The sequence below is a fragment of the Saccopteryx leptura genome, chromosome X, assembly GCF_036850995.1.
Source record: "Saccopteryx leptura isolate mSacLep1 chromosome X, mSacLep1_pri_phased_curated, whole genome shotgun sequence".
Lineage (NCBI taxonomy): Eukaryota > Metazoa > Chordata > Mammalia > Chiroptera > Emballonuridae > Saccopteryx > Saccopteryx leptura.
This window is the reverse complement of record NC_089516.1, coordinates 42,534,460-42,542,026: the sequence shown is the minus strand read 5'-3', so window position 1 is coordinate 42,542,026 and position 7,567 is coordinate 42,534,460. Positions and strand designations below refer to the sequence as shown.

Below are 7,567 nucleotides of genomic sequence, written 5' to 3'. Positions count from 1 at the left end.
GTGAGTCAGTGATGAGTGAGTCAGAATGAATGTGAAGGCCTAGGACATTACTGTACACTACTGAAGACTTTGTAAACATTACACTAAGGCTACAGTAAATTTATAAAAAATATATATATATTTTTACAGAGACAGAGAGAGAGTCAGAGAGAGGGATAGACAGGGATAGACAGACAGGAATGGAGAGTTGAGAAGCGTCAATCATTAGTTTTTCGTTGCGCATTGCAACACCTTAGTTGTTCATTGATTGCTTTCTCATATGTGCCTTGACCGTGGGCATTCAGCAGACTGAGTAACCCCTTGCTGGAGCCAGCGACCTTGGGCTCAAGCTGGTGAGCTTTTGCTCAAACTAGATGAGCCCGTGCTCAAGCTGGCAACCTCAGGGTCTTGAACCTGGGTCTTCCGCATCCCAATCCAACGCTCTATCCACTGCGCCACCACCCGGTCAGGCTAAAAATATTTTTAATAGTAAATTAACCTTAACTTATTGTAACTTTTTTTACTTTATAAGCTTAAATATTTTTAAATATTTGACTCTTGTAATTATGCTTATCTTAAAAACAAACACATTGTACAAAAATTGTTCTTTATATTCTTGTTCTAGAAGCTTTCTTATATTTAAAAGTATTTTATTTATTTATTTATTTTAAAACATTTTGTTAAAAACTATGATACAAACATACACATTATCCTAGGTCTACATAGGGTCAGGATCATCAATACCAGTATCTTCCACCTCTACATCTTGTCCCACTGGAAAGTGTTCATATGGAATGACACATGGAACTGTTAATCTCCTGTGCTAACAAAGTGTTTTTCTGGAAGATATTCTGAGGTACTTGTCTGAGGCTCTTCTTCTCGTCACTCTTTTCAGAAGTATGCCCTTGGTGGTTTGCTTTGTTTATTTTTTTTCTTTTTTTTTTCCCCATCATAGATTTTCTTGTAAGCAGATGATGCACGATGAAATTCCTCTCTATTAATGAAAAACTTTCAGTGTTGAAGCCCATGTTTTCAAACATTTTAAAGAGTTTGTTGAGGTCTGCCAAAGTTTCTGATAAACTCTTCACTATGAATATTTTGGGGAGTTCTTTTTTTAGTCCTGTAGTTCCCTTTTCTCTTGTCTCTTCTTTAGCTATGTATTCCTGTTTCACCTCCAACAACTCATTAGTCAATTCCTCAGAAATCACCTCTGAGAGCTTCTCTATGTCATCCTCATCCACACCCTGGTTAAGTTTGTTTTCCATCTCAACCATAGCTTTGTTGATTTTTCCAACCTCCACATATTTGACAAATCCTTTGAAGGCACGGATGAGCCTCTTGAGTGTCTTCTTTCAGATATATGCCATTCATACAATCTTTGGTGACATTTCCCTAAAGTCAATAAAGGTTCTTGTTGCAGTCAGAGATGTTATAATCCTTCAAGTATTATATCAGTGTTTTCTCAATGTTTTCCTCAATTGTGGCAATAGCCTGGGGAAAGGTCTTCCTCAAATAGGAGGTCTTAAAATATGTTGTAATTCCTTGATCCATTGGTTGAATAAAATAGGAAGTTTTGGAGAGAGAAACACCAGTTAGTTGTTGGGATGTAAATCACCCCCCCCCCCAAAAAAAAGAAAGATGTCTGGGAGCATTATCATCGACAAATAAAATATTTTTTCTTAATTTTTATTTTGAAATTAAATTTAATGGAGTGACATTGATCAATAAAAGTACATATGTTTCAGGTGAACATCCCTATACCACTTGAACTGTAGATTGCATTGTGTGCCCATCACTCAAAGTCAAATGATTTTCCATCCACATATATTTGTCCCTTTACTCCCCCCTCACCCCTCCCCCAAGTAAAAACTTCACTTTTATCTATGTCCATGAATCTCAGCTTTATATCCCAATTATGTGTGAAATCATACAGTTCTTAGCTATTTTTGATTTACTTATTTCACTCAATATAATGTTCTCAAGGTCCATCCATGTTGTCATAAATGGCAATATGTCATCATTTCTTATGACTGAGTAGTATTTCATTTTATATATGTACCGCATCTTCTTTATCCAATCATCTATTGAGGGACACTTTGGTTGTTTCCATGTCTTGGCCACTGTGAATAATGCTGTGATGAACATGGGAGCACATGTGTCTTTGCATACCAATGTTTGTGAGTTTGGGGAGTTGCTACCCAGTAGAGGGATTACTGTGTCATATGGTAATTCTGTACTTAATATTTTGAGGAATCACCATACTTTTTTCCATAATGGCTGTACCAGTTTACATTCCTACCAACAGTGAATGAAGGTTCCTTTTTTCCACAACCTCTCCAACACTTGTTATTGCTTGTTTTGTTACTAATAACCAATCTAACAGGTGTGAGGTAGTATCTTATTGTAGTTTTAATTTGCATTTCTCTAATAGTTAACAAAGATGAGAAGTTTTTCATATATTTGTTGGACTTTTGTCTATCTGCTTGAGAGAAATATCCTCTCTTCATTTTTTTATTAAATTGTTTGCTTATTTGTTGATGAGTTTTGTGAATTCTTTGTATATTTTGGATATCAACCCCTTATCAGAGCTGTTGTTTATGAATACTAACTCTCATTTGGTTGGCTACCTTTTCAACAAATGAAATATTGAAAGTTATGTCATTCTCCAAACAGTACTTCTCCATGTTGCTGGCATAGCAACTCAGTAGGATATCCTGGAAGAGGAACTGGGTCACCTATGGCTTCTTATTGCTTCTATTGAACATTGGCAGTGAATGCTTATTGATATTCTTGAATGTTCTAAAGTTCTCACTATGCCAGGTCACAAAAGGTTTCAGCGTGTATCCTGGAACATTGTCTCCAAGCAATACTGTTTGTTATCTTGCCCTTAAAAACTCTGATCAACATAACTTTCTTTGGCCTCCTGAAGATGAAAGTTTTTGAGGCATCTGTTTCTTGAATGGGAGATTTCATCCATAATAAACCTTTTTTTGGGCAAGTAATTCTCCACAATCAGCTTATCTAGAGTTTCTAAAAAGTCTTTAGCTGCTTTCACATCAGTACTCATAGACTCACTACTTACTTTCAAAATAGTTCTTGAATCATTTAAACTACCCAGACTAGCAGTAAATTCAAAATCATAGTTGGGGGTCTAGCTTTTTCTTTCAACATCACAAACAAACTTTCTGCATTGGTTATGACCATCATGATGCAGAGAAAGATAGCTTCTCTGTTTGGTCTTCAGTCCAGGTCATTAACAGTTTCTCCATGTATGATATAGCCCCTTCTTGAATTTTTGTTAGTTTCATTGCCTTCAATGGATCAGATACTTTAACTGCTTCCATCACTGTGTTCTTGTTCTTCAAGATCATAGCTATGGTGGCATGAGACCTGCCTGACTGGTAAGCAATAATCATCACTGATTTTCTACTTTGTAGTCCTTAATCACTTTTAATTTTATTTCCAGGTGAATCACTTGATGTGGCCTGTTAATGGCAACATTAGCCATAAATTTCCTATGCTTTGGAACCATGATTAACAAAATAATATCAGATTAAAACAAGCACAAGAGAAAATGCTGCGATCAAGAGAAGCAGTAAACATAAGACATATGGGACTGCTGCTGGCATAACATGGCATACAGTTTTACATTTTTTTAATAAAAAGAAAGTTTACACTCTAAAATAATGATAAAAGTATAGAATAAAAATATTTAAACAAGAACCACAGTCATTTATTATATACTATTATTCAGTATTAGGTACTATACATAGTTGTATTGCTATACCTTTATATTACTAGTAACACAATAAGTTTGTTCACACCTGCATCACCACAAACATGTGATTAATGCATTGTGCTATATAACATTATAATGACTATGGCATCACTAGGTGATAGAACTTTTACAACTTTATTATAAGCTTATAAAACCACGATCACGTATGGAGCCCATCATCAAACTAAAACGTTGTAAATGGTACATGTATATTAAGAAACACTTGTCTAGCCTGACCAGGTGGTGATGCAGTAACTAGGGATGAGAGCATCAGCCTGGGATGCTGAGGACCCAGGTTCAAAACCCTGAGGTCGCTGGCTTGAGTATGGGCTTATCCGGCTTGAATGCGGGCTCATCAGCTTGAGCACAGCATTGCTGGCTTGAGCATGAGATCATAGACATGACCCTATGGTCGCTGGCTTGAGCCCAAAGGTCGCTGGCTTGAGGCCCAAAATCACTGGTTTGAGCCCAAGGTTGCTGGCTTGAGCAATGGGTCGCTGGCTTGGCTGGAGCCCCCCAGTCAAGGCACATATGAAGAAGCAATTAATGAATGGCTAAGGTGCTGCAACTATGAATTGATGCTTCTCATCTCTATTTCTTCCCATTTGTCCCTATCTATATGTTCGTCCATATCTCTCTAACAAAAAAGTTTATTTTATTTCTTTAATATACTATTTTTTTCATATTTGAAGTAAAAAATAATATTTTTCTTCTGAGAACACTCAAAATTTTTCTTTTTGTAATAGTAACAATATCTGAATAGTTTTTTAAGCCTTTGTATAGGGCTGGGATGGCCCATGGTGCTCTTGATGTATAATATAAAGTCCAGAAGGTCTGCCCGTTCTTTTTGAGAAGTGACACCAAGAAATTGACAACTGAGTAGATGGTGTACACAAGCTTATCATCTGTCATCTTCACGTGGCCAACAGGCATGGCCAGACAGTGCAACTCCTGCATCTGGAACTTGATTGTGGACTTCATTTCATTGACTTTGGCCACCATGTTCTCATTGTGGGTCAGCAAGAAAAGAAACTTGCCAACCTTATTTCAGGTCTGGGCCCATGATTCGTGAGATCTGCTTGATCAGAGATTCTGAAGCCAAAAAGGCATCATACTTCTTAGCCAGCTTATTGACAAGTTTCTTATTATTATTGAGTTACTTCAACTCTTCTACATCTGTGTGAAAGATGTCTATGACCTTGGCCTATCACAGTGCTCTTAGACCCCCAGAACACATACTGAGAACTTAGAGTGGGCAGTAGATTTAAACCTGATGGTACTGAGAAACATTTGTCCTTCTGAGGGTCATAGTTCTTCAAGCTGTTCTGCAGCTCCACCACCTCCCAAAACTTTTGGCTCTTGCACTGACTGGTTCTGGTGCAGGACTTCCTGCACAACCATCTAGAGGATGTCACAGGCAATGTTGATGTTTATGGTTCCTCATACTGCAAAAACTGGAAAAGATTCAAAGATTTCTTTAGCAATCATTATAGCTTCATTCCTTTCTTTCTCTGATTTCAAGTATTTCTGGGAAAATGGGAGAAAAAGGATATGGGAACACTGGAAAGCAAAACAAGTGCAGTTCCTGCCTTCCCCCACCTGGAACTTATAATCTATTCAATAATAACAGAGGAAGATATTAATCACACAGGCAAATCTAAAGCTCCAACTCTAAAAAGTGCTGGAAAGAAAAACTTTCATGTGCTTTGATAGAATAATATGAGGGCCTAAATTAGACTGGTAGACCCAGTAAGGCTCCTCAGGGGACTTATTAACATAGCAGAGATTTGAAGAATGATTAGGAGTTAAGTAGAGGAAGAGTGAAGAAAAAGAAGAACGGTTCAAGCTGAGTGGTGTTCAAAGTTCCCCTGACAGCAGAGACAAGAGAAGGAGGAAGGACTCAAAGAAGACTACTAGTATGGCTGAAAGTAGAGAGTAGGGGGGTGTAATTAGAGATATAGTAGGGGACAAAACATAAAGGGCCATGTTAAAAAGGTTTTTTTCTATAAACAATAGGAAACCACTGAGGAATTTAAAGCATGGGTAACACAATCAGATTCGATTTCAGTAGTGTCACTGACTGCAGTGTGAAGTGGACTGATTGAAGGTGGAACATATGGGTGCAGGAGAATTATTGAGTCTGGGTAAGCAATATTGATAGTTTGGATACTGGAGATAGCAGTGGAGGCTTGTGTGGCAGGAGAAAAGTGGGTTAATTCAGGATATGTTTGTGGGCTAGAGCTATTGGATGTGTTGATGGCTTGTATGTGGGAATGAAGAGGTAGGCTGTGTCAAGGAAAACTTCCCAGGTTTTTACCTGGTGTCAATGAGTTGATAACAGTGTCATTCATTGATATTAGGAGTATAGTAAAATGATAGACTACAGTTTGGAGGGAAAGGTAGTGATTTCAATATACACATATACAGAGCTATATATTACTCTGTGTTCAATTTGGTTGAGAGTATGAACAGGGGAGGTCAGATAAACTCTGATTACTTCTATCATTTGCTGACATAGATACTCATACATCTGTATAATATGATTCCATCTAACATTTTCCATCCAAACCACTCATCCCAGCAATTACCCTTAAATGTATCTTAGGAAATTCTTGTTTTAATGCTCCAGCTCTTACTGTCTAGGATGCTTTCTTGTCTCATCTACAAAACCTTTCCAATAATCTTTAATACAGAGGGCCCTTTCCATCTGAATTCTAATAGCATTAATTGTCTGCAGCACTCATCTGACATTTATTGATTACAATCTGGTAATTGATAATTTACAAATGGCTTGAGTTGCAAAGTTCATTTGTATATTAGTTGTGTTAAGTACAGAATTCATTTTCTTATATAGACTTTTTAAAACAAAATCATTATTGTTTTGATTGTCAAATTATCTTTAATTGAAATACTTTCCTTTGTAGTTTTTAACTAGCTGGGCATTCCACTGACTAGTGTTGATGCCATTTATGATGTCATGAGGGTGGTGGCCATCAACATTGCAACCCATAGACTGGGAAGTCCCCAGAATCTCTTTAATGTTTCCAGAGAGTTATCTACCTAAAGATGTGTGCATCTGTTTGGCAATGTTGACAATATCATCAAAAATAATACTTCCACTATGCCTGATGTTTCTTTACTTCTGTCTCTTGGCAGTTCTTTGAGGACTTCAATGATCAGGGCAGAGGTAGAAGGTACTACCTCAATCTGGGCCTGTTTGATCTAAATGGTCAGTTTCACTGTAATCCTCAGACCCTTCCAATCACCATTTGCTTTGACAATGTCATCACCAACCTTTTTTTATAGACAGACCCAAGGGGCTTATTATAGGGAGCCAGTGCAGACGCGACACCGATTTCCTCACTGGTGCACCTCAGGTATAAAACTGTGATCTCGCTGGGGTCAAACTTCAGCTGCATGGTGGAGGCGGCCAGTGTCGAATGAACCTGAATTTGGAAAAAACAAAGAAAACTGCATGTAGACCTCCTCCAAGCTGAAAGCTGAAAGTCAAAAGCCAAAATCATTATCCTGAGGAGATAGCTGGACTCTTATGTTTATAGCAGCATTATTCACAATTGCTAAGGTACGGCTACAACCCAATGTCAGTCAAAAGATAAATGGATAAAGAAAATGTTATATATCTCTCTCTCTATATATATATAATGCATAGTATTATATGTATACTAATGTATGTATGTATAATAAAATATTGTTAACCCACTATAAAGAATGAAATCTTGCCATTGGGCCAACATGGATGGACCTTGAGGGGACATTATGTTAAGTGAAAATTGAGACAGAGACTAAGGC

The 7,567-nt window shown here is 37.4% G+C and overlaps 1 pseudogene; it reads right to left on the bottom strand.

The window, feature by feature from the left end:
- Positions 1 to 6,684: 6,684 nt before the first annotated feature.
- Positions 6,685 to 7,251, bottom strand: LOC136386054 (large ribosomal subunit protein uL11-like; annotated as a pseudogene).
- Between the last annotated feature and the right edge of the window lie 316 nt (positions 7,252 to 7,567).